The sequence below is a fragment of the Myodes glareolus genome, chromosome 1 (genome assembly GCF_982192425.1).
Source record: "Myodes glareolus chromosome 1, mMyoGla1.1, whole genome shotgun sequence".
Taxonomy (NCBI): Eukaryota; Metazoa; Chordata; class Mammalia; order Rodentia; family Cricetidae; genus Myodes; species Myodes glareolus.
Genome location: NC_142026.1, coordinates 96,059,083 through 96,077,033, shown reverse-complemented (window position 1 = coordinate 96,077,033; position 17,951 = coordinate 96,059,083). Strand labels below are relative to the sequence as shown.

At 40.1% G+C, this 17,951-nt stretch overlaps 1 pseudogene; it reads right to left on the bottom strand.

Annotated features, from left to right (window-relative positions):
* Positions 1-7,107, bottom strand: part of LOC148123536 (radial spoke head protein 4 homolog A-like) — a 75,496-nt pseudogene extending 68,389 nt beyond the window's left edge.
* Positions 7,108-17,951: the final 10,844 nt, after the last annotated feature.

The window sequence follows — 17,951 nt, the reverse complement described above, 5'->3', positions numbered from 1 at the left end:
TCTCTGTGAATCTGAGGGTAGCCTAGTCTACAACAGCTACTTCCAGGACAGGCACCAAAGCTACACAGAGAAATCTTGTCTCGAAAAACAAAGCAAAACAAAACAAAAAGAATGACTTGATTTGACTGTTTCTTTTTTCTAAAATTTATTAACATTTTTAAACATGTATGGGTGTTTTGCCTGAACATTGGACTGTGCAACCAGTGTGTGCCTGATGCCAGAGTGCTCAGAAAGTGGCTTCAGAACCCTTAAAATTGGGGTTACAGACAGTTGTGTGTTGTAAGATGCTGCTTGTTTGTTCTCGAAAGCACAGACCCAAAACAATCACACAAAACAATATTAATTAAATCTCTGCTTGTTTCATTAGCTCTTGCTTATTATGAGCTAACTCTTACATCTCTGTTTAACCCATTTCTATTAATCTGTGTATCATCACATGGATGTGGTTTACCAGCAAGTTTCCGTCCAGGGTCTGTCTCAGACAGGCTACAATGCTTCTCTTGACTCTGCCTCCTTTCTCCTATCACTTAGTATAGGTTTTCCTACCTAATTCTACTCTGCCCTATCAACAAGCTAATGCAGTTTCTTTATTCATTAACCAATAAAAGCAACACATATATAGAAGGACTTCTTATGTCAGTTGTGAACAATAAATTGAACCTGGGTCTTCTAAAACATCAGCCTCTACTCTTAAGCACTGACCATCTCTTCAGCCCCCATTTGATGTATTCTAACATTGCTTGTAGCCACAAAATTCAACTATGATTATATAATTCTGGAAGCAAAAATGTCTAGAAACCTACACTAGAGTGAGTTCTCAAATCAAAGCCATAATGAAATGTAAAGAACATACTTGGGAGTTGGCTACCACATGTTTAAAAGAGAGACTGGGGTGGTTTTTTTTTTTTTCAAAAAAGTAAGCAGGTCTTCCGGTCTCCTGTAGAATATAGGATGTGTTTCAGTTCTTATATAGAAGGACACTCCTAAGAAAATGAGGATGGGTAGTCACCCCAGCATTGGCCTGGGATTAAACACATAGTCAACCTACGCAAGTCCTGGGATGGTTACAAGATTGCACACTGTCATTATAGGTAGTTATATTTTACAAGCCCCCTGGGTTGGGTCTTATATTTCATGACTTTATACCTCTTTCCAAGTCAACAGTAAACAAAACAAACAATACTGAGACCCAAAACAAAGAGAAAATATCTGAATGGTGTGCCTAGGGTCTTCAAAGACCTGATTGCATCATTAGAAGGGGCCTGGATTTGTGTGCTTGATACAGTTATCTCACCAATTCACTTTCTTTGTCTTTCCTCTCCTCTGTTTGTTAGTTTTTGATATAGGGTCCCACTGTGTTGCCTTAGCTGACCTGGACCTTGCTGTGTAGACCAGGCAGACCTATAAGGAAGATATGCCTGCCTCTACCTCCCCTCCCAGGTCCTGGGACTAAAGGCCTATTCTATCATACACAGTAATATTTCTTTTTTCAAATGCAATCCTTTCCAATTCTATGTTCTTTGTCTCCAAAACATTTTCACAGATACACTCTCCTCCCTTTGCCCCTGCCCTGCTTTGTCAAACTGTCCCTGCCACCACTCCCCTTGATACTTACAGATTTAAACCAGACTTGCTGCTGGTACTCAGTAGGTTTGGCAACCTCAAGCATACTAGGAGCTACTTCATTAGCATCAAACTCAGGTTAGTCTGAATCACAATTACTGTATAAACCTTCTTCTGTAAATAGTTGAATTTCAGAACTTTGGGCCTGGGCTTCTTATGGCTGACATCCCCTGGTTTACACAAGTCAAACTGGGGTGACTGAGACTGTGGAGAGGTGCTCTCTTTCCTGGACAGCAGAGGAGAGGGTGCCTGAACTGGCCTTGGCCCATAACCATACTGATGAATATTTTGCATATCACCTTAGAACCTTCATCTGGCGATGGATGGAGACAGAGACAGAGACCCACATTGGAACATTGGACTTAACTCCCTAGGTCCAAATGAGAAGCAGAAGGAGGGAGAACGTGAGCAAGGAAGGCAGGATCAGAGGGAAACTTCACCCGACGATGGATGGAGATTGAGACAGAGACCCACATTGAAGCACTGGACTGAGCCCCCAAGGTCCAAATGAGGAGCAGAAGGAGAGAGAACATGAACAAGGAAGGCAGGACCGTGAGGAGTGCGTTCACCCACTGATACAAGGGGACTGATCTAATGAGAGCTCACCAAAGCCAGCTAAACTGGGACTGAATGAGCACGTGATCAAACCGGATTCTCTGAATGTGGCTGGCACGGGGACTGTCTGAGAAGCCATTGATAATGGCATTGGGACTTGTTTCCTCTGCATGTACTGGCTTTTTGGGATCCTAGTCTGTTTGGATGCTCACCTTCCTAGACCTGGAGGGAGGGGGGAGGAACTTGAACTTCCCACAGGGCAGGAAACTCTAACTGCTCTTAGGGATGGAGACAGAGGAGGAGAGGGAGTGGGGAGAGTGGAGGGTATTAGGGGGAGGGGCAGAAGTGGAAACTCTAATAAATTAATAATAAAAAAAGAAGAAGCAGAATATGGTTCCCAACGATCAGAATGAGGTGGTGTTGCAGTGCCAGGAATTCCACCAGGGATCTTCTCTGCCTGTGATGAAGCCAAGGGTCCTGGGTCGATATAGTCGGGGGAAGATTGTAGTGAGACTCCAGAGAAAGCAGAGGAGGGGAGGATGGCACTTCTGGTCCCTTGAGATCTTCCAGAGACAGGATGGCTCTAGACAGGCGGGCCCAAGACGGGCTCACTGTGCCTTGGGTTTCAGTGTCTGACGTTTGTTCCTATTGGGGGTACTCAGGTGACAGTGGACCAGGATCCTGAGGAGATGCTGCTGCCACTCATTCCCATGGTTTCTCTGCTTCCTCAGGTTCTTGGTTTTTTTTTTTCTTCTTGCTTCCAAGTGTAGTTTTTCATAGAAGTCAAGGAAAAAAAATCTGACTGTAGGGAGAGTAAAGTTATGGAGTGAAGCAATACAGAGCTTGGGTGAGATCTATTAAGTGATCAACTTCTGGGTCCTACTGTCTGTGCAGGTTGAAGGTTCCTATTTCCATACCAACCCCAGGCTGGCCTTTCTTTGAAAAAAAATCAAGCATCTCTGTTGCTGTGATTCTAGGGCAGGAACTAAAATGAAGCGTCTAGTTTTGTGATTTGGTGAAGTATCTGTCCTTCTTTATAGTTCAGCCAATCCAAACCAGACCCACATGGTTTTCTTTTAGAAAGGCTAGACCAGCAAGTCTTCAGCATAAAGTACAGATTAGGAGGAACTGTGATCTGGTGCTGGAGGACTTTAAGGGTGTGACATGTTGATCCAGGCATGGTATGAAGTATGAGGTCTGACCTAGTGAGAAGACTATCATTCTCTGTGTATCTGTCACATTGTGAGAGAAATAGACACTGGTGGGGTACTGAGTGTACCAAGTGAAACCAGTAGTTAGCTGACAATGGCATGGGAATAGATACTGTTTCAGGCACCAGGAGAGCCCAAAATGCAGACTCACAGTGCATATGCATCTCACCGAGCCAACCTACTGTGAATGCCAACTTCTGAAAGGAAGCTGCATCTACCTGCGAATCAGTGTCTGCAGAGATCAAGCAGCAGATTAGAATTCAGTACTGTGGAGAGACTGGAATGTTGAAGGTTCAGAAGCTAATTGCCTCATCATGGGCCAAGTTCTGGTCCTCTAGAGCAGCCAGTTCTTGTGCCACTGTGATGCATCTGAAATCTTGTGACAACAGATAAACCCTTTGTAAAAGCTTAGCAGACCACTAACTTCTGCCAAATGTCACAGGATAGCATCCTAGAAGAACAGAATAGCTCCACACGTATGATCGTATCTCTCTTTCTCTCTGATGTACCCATCAAAGTATTTTAAACTTGCCTTGATTCATGGTTTCTTTTGTTTATGAAACTATAAAAACTTTATGAAACTGCATCCACATTGCACATGGAATTTAGGGAAACATAAATCTGGGTTCCTCTGTTACAGGCACTCAAAATGTGAGGGAATAAATGATCCCTCACACCATTTAAGATGAGAGATGTGGATTTTCATCAATGATTATGGTGCCACAATGTGTGATGTTGAGATTGGTCCTCACTTCCATGGAGGAATCACCCAGGCGGAATCTAGATGCCTGGATGAACCCATTGAATACAGGACACCTGCTGTTAGTTCTTCCTGGATTGTTGATGAATTCTTTCAGGTCCCTCCCTTAGCTTGGTCAGTGGTCAATTTTGCTTATTATGAGCTAGTTAGGAGGGATCTTACTTTGAGAGAGGTGAAGGATTCTACTTTGATTTTGTTTAAAGTATCTGTTTCTTTGTGCCGAGAGCATATTTTTCTAGGCATTTTGGTTTGGTTTCTTTGCTTGCTTTCACACCTCTAAAAGAATTTTGTTCTGTTTAGAAACTTAGAGGGCATTTTGGTTTTGTTTCTTTTGGTATTCGCTGTTTTTGAAATGTTTTATCATCATTTAGCTTTGCCTACTGACATTACCCCTCAAATTCATAATTCTTTGTTACCTGCTGCTTCTCTCACAACCTTGGCAAACCTTTAGCTTAGGGATTTTATGAGAACCTGAGGATAAGGATGCCAAAGACAAGAGGCACTTGCTCCCTCCACCCAAAAGTGTGGAGATGCCAGAGAACACCCACAAGTACAATATCATAGGGAAACCCAACAAACATACTGTGGTTTTCATGTCGACACAACCAATTAGCTCTATAAACTTTTACAGAAAAAGCAAGTCCTTAGCTACCTTCCATGGACATTTAAAAAGCTAACCCGTGATCTAGCAAATGCAGATCAAATGAACACTGAAGTTATGTGACATAATAATAAAATGTTCTTTTCATACTAGAGAAGTGTAGATGGACTTTTGTTCTCCATCCTGCCATATAACCAACACAACTCCTGGAATAGCAGGCAGTGCTCTTAACTGCTGAGCTGTCTCCCCAGCCCAGTAATATGTTTTTTAAATGCTATACCCTCAGCTCTATATGACATCATTGATTTCACTACTGTCCCATTATCAAGTGCCAAGCAGCTCTATGGCAGACATGTCCACACAGTCCCCTCCTGTTGATTGTTTATCCTCTGTACCAAAGTCAGATTTAGTTTGAGGTAAATGAATCTTAGGTTCAAACCCCATTCTTGCTAGGCTTTTTCATAAATTTCATATTTATAATTTTGTATTTTCTTAGTAGAACACTTCTCCAAAATAAATATGCTCCAGCTTCCATAAATCCTGGATCTGCCCTATTTGAGAGGCTATTACAAATAAGCACCATTCCAGTGCCATGCTTCATGCTGAGACTGCAGCCTTATAAGAATAATCCGTTTCTTATCAGGGATGATGCTCCTCATATTAGATTAAAGTGAATGGCAGCAATTGTTGGTAATTTATAGTTAATTTCATCTATGTTCTTCTAAAGAAGCCTATTCAAAATCTTTTTACTGATTCTTGTGGATTTCACATCACGTTTCCCAATCCTATTCATCTCCCCCTCTGCCATTGCAACTGCCACCCAAAATAAAATGAAAGAAAAAAGAAAAAAACACAAAACAAAAGCAAACAGAAGGTCTTGGTGTGGAAGTTGTATGTGAAACAGTCAGTCACACAGTATACTTTTTAGTCCATACGTCTTTACTTGTAAGTGTTCATTGCAATGCTCATTGGTCTGGTTCAAGGCCTCTGGCTTCTGCTATACCCTGGATACTGGGCCCTCACTGGGACTCCTCTTGGATATCCCATTGTTGCCTTGTGTCATAGAGATCCTGTAGCTCTGGATCTGCAGGTCTGGTCTCATCACATGCTCCAACAGTACATAGATTCAGTGAGTGTTGGGTGGACCAAGGCATAGCCCAAATTCTGGGCCTGGATGGTAGCTGCGTTTGCCAGTCTGCCAGCTTTCCCTCATTGTCACTACCAAGGTGAGCACTACTTCGCTGCCCTGGCTACCTCACCCAATGCAGCAGATAAAAAGGAGCAGGGCCAGCTCACCTGCACTCACACCACCAGCGCCAGCTCTCCCACTCTTTTGACCCCCAGGCTGACTCTGTCACCTGTAGAAGTGGAAAGGGAGAGGGAGGAAAGAAGCTTATTTTCCAGAGAAGAATTAACTTTTCTTAGATCATTCCTGTCTCATTCCACTGATCTAAAATTCTTTACTTACTAGGATCTCAAACAGTAGGAACTGTGCTTCCAAATTCTTACTGTGTTATGGTAATCTTTCCAAAGCTGCGTGGCTAAGAAAGAATTTATGTAAGTTTTGTTCTAAAAGCAAAAGGGCCTCTGTACAACAAAGCAATAGTATTTTTTCTCAAATGATATTTGGTTTTACTAAACCATACCTAGACTATAAAGTAAGAGATAAGTAAGGATTGTAAATCTAAAAATCAATTATTATAACAAAATTGGTATCAGCCTTTTCCAGTGGCCACATAGTAAAACTGTCACCCAGGAGTATATAATGTATGTTCAGTTCTGCATAGGATGGTGGTGTCCCCACACTACCACACAGATTCAGGATTTCATGCTCTTCTCTTACTATAAATATCCATGTAGAAATTTTAACACGTGTTTTTGGGAGGATTGGGGGATTAAAAGTTGACATAGTTTGACCTTTGGCTAGCTGTAAGTTCAAACACTTCTTGAAATGAACTTGTAAACTATAATCATAATTTTATTTATTGTTTACAAAGCTACAGAATTCCTTAATTCCAGATGCTGTTTTTCTCCCGCCAGTGCCTTGCAGGTTTGTTCGGCACCACCGGTAAGCCCTTTCCCTGCTGTTGTGGATCAGTCCTCAGTCTGGAAGGTCACTGTAAGCCTCTGCAGGATCTACAGATGATGATCAGATGGTAACACCTTGGCACAGACTCCAAGAAGCCCACAATCAGGATGGCAGTGGCTCGGCTGGTCCCCACGTGGCTGATGCAGCCGTGCAGCAGAAGGCAGCCTGTCACGATGAGAGTAATGCCAATCAAAAACTGCAAGGGGGCACAGATGATGGTCTTGTACGGAATCTTAGCAGGGTTGTTGTTTAAGAAGAGAGATCTCATGACACCGGGATCTCTTTAACTCAGAGCTAGTCGGCAGCTCAGTCCCTCCTGGAGGTTACAGTTCCCTGAGTCAGCACTGAAGGACTTTCAATGTTTACTTTGCACCGGGCATTGCAATGTGAACTTGCAGCTCAGATTCCTTCCAAAGGTTGCAGTGTTCGGGTCAGTGCAGGTTAGCCATGTTTTCTTTGTTGGGGATCGCAATGTGAACTTGCAACTCAGAGCCGTTCCCAAGGTTGCAGTGTTCTGGGTCAGTGCAGGAGGGCCTCCAATGCTTATTTAATTCCTGAGGATCCAAGTACTACGTTGGTACAAGTGGATCATCATCGCTAGAGTGGATGAACTTCACCTGGATGCCAAGCAGAGTGTGGGGGCATCTGAGAAAACCTGATAGTTGCCTGTAGAGGCATGCGAACAGTTTCCTCTATGTCTCCAGTCTGCCTCCACCACAGACAAACTGCTTCTGAGAAGCTGTCGCTTTTGTGTCATTGAACGAATTTATAAATCTCCAAAATTATGATGACTTTGACATACAGTATGATTTGGACTGTATTTTTGTTATGTTCTTTTTTGTTTTTGTTTTTGTTTTTTTTTGTTTCTTTTTATTTATTTATTAAAAATTTCCAACTCCACCCCACCTCCCATTTCCCTCCCCCTCCTTCTCCAGTCCTAAGAGCAGTCAGAGTTCCCTGCACCGTGGGAAGTCCAAGGTCCTCCCCCCTCCATCCAGGTTATGTTCTTAAGCTAACTCTAGTCAATATCGTAATTCTGTGATAATTGAAGTTATTAGATTTGGTTGGTGTATGAATGTTCAGTTTGACTGCCTATTGCGAGAAGATCTCCTAGTTTCTAACTCACAAGTTCTGTTTTTTCCTTCTTGTGCTTAATAAGTCAAGGGAGAAAAATATAATGCGAAGAAGGTTGGAAAAACCATTTCAGTAATACTTTTCATAAGTATAGTTACACCGGCTACAGCTTAGTGTACTCTTGATTTAGTATTTCACTCTGACGTTTTCCTCTTCAGGTGGGAAAGTAAAATCTCACAATGGAATAACAAGATCCATTGGGGATCCTTCCAAAGGCCTTCAGTACCACGACTTATTTTTTTTCACCGTACAATGCCCACGTCTTTCCTTTGATTCCAATGTCTTCATATTAAGCTCTTATACAGTAGCAATTATTTCTTCCTTGTGTAAAATGATGAATTAAATGTCATTATTGAATCACTTAAGCCTGGTTTGGCCTGGTTATTCCTCCATGAACAGCTGGCTTGGAGAATTAGATATCTCTATCTACTTCCCTCGATTGATGAGTCTCTTATGTGACCGAACATAAACTTAGAACTACTCACAGAAACATAAATCATAAATAGACCTCAGGATTCCAGTTGTCTATAATTTTGCAAAAAGTGAAGACTAATTAGATGTCTCTAGTTTCTGAATAATTATAGCAAAGAGCATAAATGAATTCTCTCACTTTGCCAGAATTACTTAGGCTTAAGCAATCTAATAATAATCTTTATTTTTACCATACACTCTAATATCATATGCTATTCTAGTGGAAATATGTTCATAATTTTTCAATAGGAAATTGAGGCATGAGTGGTTTGTTCTTTTAAAAAGTTTCCTTGCTACCCAGGCTTATGTGGCTGTTTATTCTGGGCCCACTCTGTTTGTTGTTTTCATTCAGTGCTCTTACTAGAAAGTATCATCAGACCAGCACTCTCTCCTTATCTTCCCTTTGCTGAATACACATTGAGTTGTACTTTAAACTATTTGGCAATTCACAAATCTCCAAGTCCTATTTATCTTCTAGGAATAATTTCTCTTTTGTTGCCTGTCAGATCAGTCTATTTCTCCACCATGGGTTAAACATCTTGAAATTCCCCCTTTTGATGACTCATTTAATCTCAGTAAGGGAGTAAGAAAATGAGAGTTATTAATTAAAACAGAAGTAGACAATAGCACTACATGACAATGTGTATAATACAAAACACATGAAAGAATACGATTATAACTGAGAAAAATACTTGAAATAAAGTAATTAGGAAAAAATCTTTTTTATTTTCAGAGAAAGAATACCAGAATGAAGATTTATTTGAGGAATTGCTAGAACTTCAGGATATAAACCAAAGCAAGGCAGCTATTAAACTAGTGATAGGTAGAAAGCTGTTTTAAGGTCTTAAGTGTGATGAATTAATTTCTTGCAATTACGGTAAAAATATATAGTGTATACCTTACTATTGTAACAAGAGTTAAATGTACAACATGGCAATTTTAAGAAACTTCAGAGAGCCTAAATCCTGCTTTGTGTTTTTCCTCTCAGATAAATTTGTCTTATTAATACATTAAAACATGAGATATTAGGTGTTCAAAATTTTCTACCTAAAGAAAATGTTCAAAATCAGAGGGTATTGACTAGTGAAAGTTTTCAAAAGAAAGGATACAAGATGCTAACATCATCCAGTGGAAGATTATACCAGAATTTTCTGTGAAGAAACAGAAGAAATATGAAACATGAAATCAATGTAGCTCCTCAAAATTTAAAATCATAGTAATAGATTCCAATATGTGTGGAATAGATGAAATTCCAGAGAAATAATTCAAAGGTATTATAAGAATTTATAATGAATTCAGAAGATATGGATAAACTCTGAATGAATTAAAAAGAGCACAAAAAATAGAGGAAATAAGACAATATAGGTCAGGAATATGTAATTTAACAAAATGATAGAAAAACTGAAAAACATCAAATTGAAATTTGGGGAAATGAAACGTTCAATCAGTTAATCTGGAAAACAATCTGATTTATGGTATTCACAAAAAATACCCAAGAATAAATCTAATCAAGAAAGTTAAATCTCTACAAAATCATGTAGAGACACCATATAAAGAAATTGAAGAAGACACCACCAGATAAAGAGCCCTGTCACATGGTTAACAGAATTAAACTGCAAATAGTTAAAGATTCCATGGTGTCTCCATCAAATTCAAAACAGAATTGGTCTTGTGCTGCTCATAGCATAGACTTCCTGCTGGGGACAGGAAGAGTGAGCAGGCAGTTGAGGTTTATTTCTTCAGCTGTCAAGACAGCAAAGGAGAGATAATTATGTCTTCCAACAAGGAAGGCTGACTGAGCTGAGCCTCAGCGACAAGACTGTTTTTAGTATTTAGCCTTACAAGTCTCGACCTACCATGTCTGCTCACCTTGCCTATCCATGGGGGCAGTCCAGGGTCTCTTTCCAGCAACAGGTTAAGGTTTTCTTAGCTGTCATCCTTACCCAGAATTCAGTCTCTTAGACAGCAAAAATATGTATAAAGGTACATAGAATTGAGAAGTTCACTAGCAGAAAGGGCAAAAGCGCCTTACTCGTGTTCTGAAGGGTGAAGGATGTGTGTTTCCTGAGAGCTGATTGGAATCTATTGAGACTACCAGCATCTGGAAATTTCCTTCTCTGGCTACCTTGGAAAGCTATCTCATATCATACTCATCCTCAAGCCCCAGTATTTGCCTTTCTGAGTGTTTCATGAGATGCCTGATCACTCTGTTCTGTTAGGTCTGTTAAGCCAGACTCTCCTCCAATCTTCATGTTTATTCTCAATAATTTTTCATCTAATGACTCTGCCCCAACCCTGCAATCTGGCTACAAAGTCTCACTTTCTCATGGTGTATTCAAATTTGAGTTTACTGTTTTAGTTCATTGAGTTACTCTAAGGTTGTTTCAATATTGAAATTAATCATCAGCCATTTCTCTGTACTCAAAAAGTGACTTTTGCTCTTTTCATTTTCATGGATTTCGCCTTAAAAAATAACTAGCTGCTACCTTACTGAGTAAACATAGTTTACCACCAAGTGCCAACTGCCAATCCAGTTGGTTTTTAGTGAACAAAGGCCAATTGGTTGAGAAACTGAACATAATCAATTTAAAGAGATTCTCTCTTCATTACTTGAACAAGGGATAGGCCTGAAAGACTTCGTTTGCTTTGTTGTTGTTGTTGTTGTTTCTCTGTGTAACAGTTCTGGCTGTCATAGAACTGGCTTTGTAGACAAGCTGACATCGAACTCACAGTGATCGCCTGCCTCTTCCCCCCCCAAGTGTTCCTATTAAAGGTGTGGGCCCTCATGCCCAGTTGTGCTCAGTTTAACATTAGTTAGGGTTATATATCGTATCCTAGATCTTTCTCTGCATATCCTCAATTACAGTTTAGAGTTAAGATTCTTTTCAAGTCTGTTTAACAAGAACACTTCACCCTTCCTGATTGATGGCCATCAACATCTGACTAGACTCCTTATCTATTCTTTTTGTGTAGTTTACAAGTTACCCTGACCTGGCTTCAGCAAGGATCCCATTAAGTCAGTTTGCATGGTATTTCCCTCATTCCCGAGTTTCTAAGTTGTTCACTAATTGGGTATTTCCTGGCCCTTTTCTAAACGTTGCCATTATACATTCTGAATTGAGCTCAGTCTTATAGCAAAATCCTATTGCAGAGGTTCCCACACCTGTCAGGATGGTCTTCTTTTAAAACACATTATAATGGCTGTCTTAAAATAAATTTTTATAAACAGCGAACACATCATCTATAGATTATAGAACACAAAATTCCAAAATAAGAAGTCATAAAAGAAAGGTTGATAAACTGTAAATCCCTTTCTGCTTCATATTTCTCATTTATGGCTCTGCATAGTTTCAAGAAAATTTCTCTTACTGGTACTCCATAAATAACTATAATGAAATACTGTATATTATATAAGTTAATTGGAACCAAATTATTCTTATTGCAACAAAATATTTGACTGAGACACTCCTGCAAAAGAGCCAAGCTATAATAATGTTCTGTGCCATCATGGAACCTGAAACAAAGACAGTAAACCATGAGACAGAACCTCTGAACCCAGGAACCAAGGTGAATCTCTTTTCTTGCCACAGACTAGAAACCAGCAGTGCACTGAAATAGTTGAAACAACAAACCAAAATAATCCTCTGAAGTCCATAAATTAGCCATCTTGGGTATTTGGTTGCAGTGATGACCAACTTGGTTTGGTTCCATCTGGTGACTGTCACGAATGCTGCTAGCATATATATTCATGATCCAATTATAGTAAATTTTTAAATATCTGCAGTTGCTTTATTAATTAAATTCCTTCTCCACTTAGAATTTGAAATTAATCTAGATTTTTCATATTTATTATAATGACGTTATGGCATGTGTTTAATGAGGCTATGTTGCAGACAGAACTGTTTTCATACTAATACTTTATAATTAAACCAGTAGGATTTTTCATTTATCTTTTTATTGATTCTTTGTGGATTTTGCACCATGCATCCTTGATCCGAATCATCTTCCCATCCCCCCATTTCTACCTTCTGCCCTTGCAACCTCCACCCCAAAATAAAATAAAATTTAAAAGAAAAATCAAAGCAAAAACAAACAAACAAAATGCCTCTCAGCATGAATGGTGTTGTGTGAAATAGCAAGTCACACTGTATACCCTTTAGTCCATACACCTTAACTTGTAGGTGTTCATTGCAATGCTCATTGGTCTATTTCAAGGCCTCTGGCTTCTGCTATACCCTGGATACTGGACCATCACTGGGTTTGCACTTGGATATCCCATTCTTGCCTAGTGTCATAGAGATCCAGTAGCTCTGGGTCTGCTGTCTGGCCTCATCACATGTTCTAACAGTTCATAGATTTGGTGGATGTTGGGGTGGTCCAACTCATAGACCAGGTTCTGGATCTGAGTGTTAGCTGGATTGGTCTGCCTACCAGCTTTCCCTCACCATCACTACCTGGGATCACTCTCCAGAACAGTCCTGGCTCTCTCACTCAATACAACAGATAGCAAGGAATGGGACCAGTTCTCCTGTTATTACACCCTCAGTTTCAGCCAACCCACATTCACAGTACCAGGGCAGCTGGTTTTGCCCAGCCACCTGGTGAAGAGAGAACAAACTCTTCAATTCTCATGGCCCCAGGTTTGACCCTTTCATGTATTTTAGGTGGCAAGGGGTGGGTGTTGAGGGCACATTTCCCTTACCGTTACCATCCTGTTATTAGGAGGTTTTGTCCTGCCCAGTTACTATAGTTGTTAAGCCCCAAAGAAATCACACAGAGGTCTATATTAATGATAAACTGATTGGCCATTAGTTTAGGCTTCTTACTAACTTTTATATCTTATATTAACCCATCATTATTATCTACGTTAGCCACATGACTCAGTACCTTTATCAGTGGGGCAGGTCACATCTTCCTTCTGTGTCTGGGCAGGACTGCAGAGGAATTGGCTTTCTCTTTCCCAGAATTCTCCTATTCTTGCCCCACCTCTACTTCTTGTCTAGTTGTCCTGTAACATGAAGGCCAGCTTGTTGGGGTTTATGTCCTACCCAGTTCCCCACAGCTGGCAAACCCCAAAGAAAATCACACAGAGATCTTCATAAGTTATAAAACTGATTTGCCCATTAGCTCAGGTTGCTTATTAACTATCTTGTAGCGTATATTAACCCATTATTCTTATCTATGTTAGCCACATGGCTTGGTACCTTTCTCAGTGGAACAGCTCCCATCTCGCCTCTTCAGTGGTCTGGGCAGAACTGGGTGGAATGGGTTTCCTCCTTCCCAGAATTCTCCTATTCTTATCACCCCACCTATACTTCCTGTCTGGTCAATCAGCATTTATTTAAAACATGACTGACAGAATACAGACAATTCTCCCGCACCACTTCCCCCTTTTTTTTTTTTTAACAAAGGAAAATATCCATAGTCCATTTTGGGGGAATGTGGGTATAATTTTCCAGGTTACTTCCTGCTGGTTAGGGACACTGATAATCTTATGGGGACCTAAAGAAAATTTAGAGGTATTATCAAGTCTTGACTGGAGTATCCTGTGAGTCTTGATCATCTCAGGCAGCAGTCTTGAATCTTTTCTGGATGTAGAACTCTGACATCCAGGCCTTCTGTTCCTACCAGAAAAGGTGGTCTTCCTTGATCAAACTGGATTTTTCTTAACTCAGAATGAATCCACAGCCTCTCATTTCCTGTGGAAAGAAAAGCAAAATCTCTTCTACAAAGTAACATACTTTTTTACTTCAATTTTAAAGTCAAGTATTTTTAAAATACCTATCTTGGATTAGTTTAGCAGCATTTATAAACAAATATCTTTTAGCAGCTGTTGCTCCATCCTCAGCATTCAAGCAATGGAAAGCAATTGCAAAATAGCATACAGTATCAAGATTCTCTGTGTATTTTCCATCTTTATGTGGCTTTACATTAACCTGTATTTCTTATATTTTTACTTTTAACTTTTGGCTTTTTGAGACAGGTTCCCTATGTATCTTTGTCCTGAAACTCCCTCTATAGACCATGCTATCATTGAACTCACAGGGATCCCTCTTTCTCTGCCTCCCCAGTGCTGGGATTAAAGGTGTCTGTCACCACACCTTCAATTGACAGAGGTCTGTCTGCCTCTGCCTCCAAAGCTTTGGGATTAAAGGTGTGTGCGACCACACCTTGAAGTCACAGAGGTCAAGCTACCTCTGCCCCCTGAAGTCACAGAGATCAATCTACCTCTGTCTCCCAAGTGTTGTGATTTAAGATGTCTACCACCACACCCAATTACTCTCTTTGTTTCTTTTTAAAGAACTTTAACCTTTATTCTTTTAAGACTGCATTACAGCATTTAATACACTGTAAACCATTTAGAGTTTTTTTTTTGAATCTCTCTTTACTGTATATCTCTCTTTTTCTGACTACATGAGTCTTTATGGAGAGAATTAAAGCCATGGCTTTGATGGCTGGATTCAGCCCATTCTTTAGCTTTCCAGTCTTTTGGTAGAGGTACCAGCTGGAGCCATTTTTATTGCCACAACTCCGTGGCTGTTCAAGGTCCCTACCAACAAGCAAGCTTTGGTAGAGTGTTCACAAAACAACAATCAAATGCTCTCTCTATAGTTGGACCTCCTGCCTCAAAAAGTCAGACATTGCACTATAAGGATGGCCCAGAAAGCCAGCATTTTAAAATGGCTCAGCTTTTTTCCTGCTATGGATGAAAACCAAAAAGCATGAGTTTAGCTTTTCATCAACACGGTTTAAGTGTTACATGGCAGGACTTCTTAAAAGAGCTGTAGGATTTTGCAGCTAAAGCTGAGTCAGGAAGCCTTTCTTAGATGAGTGCACTTACCTCTTGTGAGCAAAGCCCATCCAAGAGAGTGCTGCTACCAAGAAACCATGCATAATGCTGTTATTTTGTTCTAGAATTACTTCTCAAGCTGTCTAGGGCTTTATGCGGATGCAACAATCCATGTGGGTGCCATTCTGTAACATGAAGACCAGCTTATTGGGATTTATGTCCTGCCCAATTCCCCACAGCTGGCAAGCGCCAAAGAAAATCACACAGAGATCTCCATAAGTTATAAAACTGATTGGCCCATTAGCTCAGCTTACTTAATAGCTCTTGTAGCTTATATTAAACCATTATTCTTATCTATGATAGGCACATGGCTTGATACCTTTCTCAGTGGGGCAGCTCCCATCTTGCCGCTTCAGTGGTCTGGTCAGAACTGGGAAGAATGTGCATCCTCTTTTCCAGAATTCTCCTGTTCTCATCACCCTGCCTCTACTTCCTGTCTGGTTGACCCACCTATATTTTCTCCCTGGCCAATCAGCATTTATTTAAAACATAATTGACAGAATACAGACTTTTCCCACTCCACTAGGTAGTGTGGGAACTCCTTCCACTCCTTTAGCCAATAGCCTTAATGGTACCAGCCCACTTGAGCATGATTTCTTTTGCTTTAAAAAGCATCAGTAGCCCTGCTCTCTCTCTTGCTTCTGGTTCACTCCAGCTACTGGATTCTGTTCCTGGTCATGCAGAGGACTGTTGTCTAGGACAGTGATCTGTAAGATTTCCTCTTAAATAAATAACCCTTTATTAATCGTAATTCCAAAATAGTGTGGGATTGTTTTGTGACTTATGTCTACAAATGGTGCCCACATGGACTTAAACTCCATGCCTCCCAGGCTCCATAGGCCTGGAAAGTGTCTGATCACCTGGTTTGCTCTGTCCTGAGTGGTTTTTTAATCCCTATTGCAATGCAGCACCTATGCAGCATGAGTCAGATAGCAAGCGGTTGCCAAATGCTGCAACACCTCGGGGTGAATCTTTGTCACATGGTGGTGTATGCAGCTTTCAGGTTAGTGTTCTCTGCTCCTGGATTCTGGGTTTCTGGCTCCATGTATGGAATTTATTTAACTACATTTACTTTTTTTGAGCAACTCATATTTCCCAGTCTTTAGCAAGTACCAAGGCAGACACTGAAACAAGACCAATTCTGTAACCTTCACATTTATTCTAGTCACAACTTGGCAACAGCACCACCTGCTGGATAACAGGTGATATGACAGTTTTCATTTTCAATGTAACCTTTATTGCTTTCTTTACTAATACAATGGATTATATCAAGCGAGGCGTATATGACTATGGGGATACCTCAGTTTACTGGTTACTAGGTTTCAGTTTTATTCTCCATATTCTATCATTAAGGAAGAATATAGCACTCCTAGGAATGATGCAATCTTTATGGACAAATAACGAACAGTGAGTTGACAGGATTAAAATAAACAAAAATCAGAGGATCAGAGGTTATCTGAACAAGTGAATACTATGATAGACAAAATTGACTCCATATCTAAGGGTACTAGGAACTTATCTGAAAGAATTCATACTGTTGAATTTGACATTCAAAAGTTGTCAAAAAGTTTTGATAAAATAACAGACAGTATGTACCTCCAAGATGGCAATCTACATGATATTCACAAAAAGTCCAAGGAGGAGATGTGATTTTTAAAGAAGAACATTAAAACCTTGGAATCACAGGTGCAGAATGGGGACCAGAGACTTGATGTATTCATGAAATCACTAGAAATAAATACAGGACAGGAGATTCAGACTTTGCAAAAAACAATAATAAAAAGATTTGAAATGATTGAGGAAATTCTTAGAGCTGATGAACAGGGAAGGAAGGCACAAGGACAGGATGTAACATCACCAGTGGCTGTCAGAACTGGATTACCCAGGGCTTTAGGTTCATATCCCGTACTTTACTCTGACAAATTATCAGGTTCTAAAGGCCAAAGAGGATCAAAAGAAGGTAGATGGATGCCTATAGGAATGAATGATCTAAAAGAAATTAAGCAAGCTGTTACAAATGATGGCTTATATTCTGCATTTGTTATGGAGACAATAATAACTTGGGTTTCTAACTTCAGGGCAACTCCTTATGACATTTTTCAGTTAGTTTCAGCTGTCCTGGATGACAGACCTTCATTGATGATTGGGATTTATTTCAGGGAGGAATCAAAAAATATGGAACAACAGGGAAGAGCAAAAGGTCTTGAGGTTTCCCAAGATCAAAGTCTTGCAAAGGTCCTTATGCTGATCCACAGGTCCAAGCTTTTTATGATGAAGAAATCTTGTCCCTATGCCACAAAGCAACCTTAAATGCTTGGGACAGTGTTCAAAAACTAGGAAAAATAAATGAATCATATGCCAGGTTTAGACAGGGACAGGGAGAACCCTTTACTAACTTTTTACAAAGATTAGTAAGGCAATACAATTAAGAGTAACATACCCAGAAGCTAGACAAATAGTTCTTGAATCTATGGCTTTTGAAAATGCAAACTTAGAATGCAAAAAAAATAATTAGGACTTTAAGGTTTAGATCAGCACCTATAGATGAATGGATTCTGTATACAATGAATGTTGAGACATTTGACTATAATCATGAATCTTGGGTAGGAGAAGCAATTCCAAAGTAATGAGGAGACATCAAACTGCCAAATGTTTCA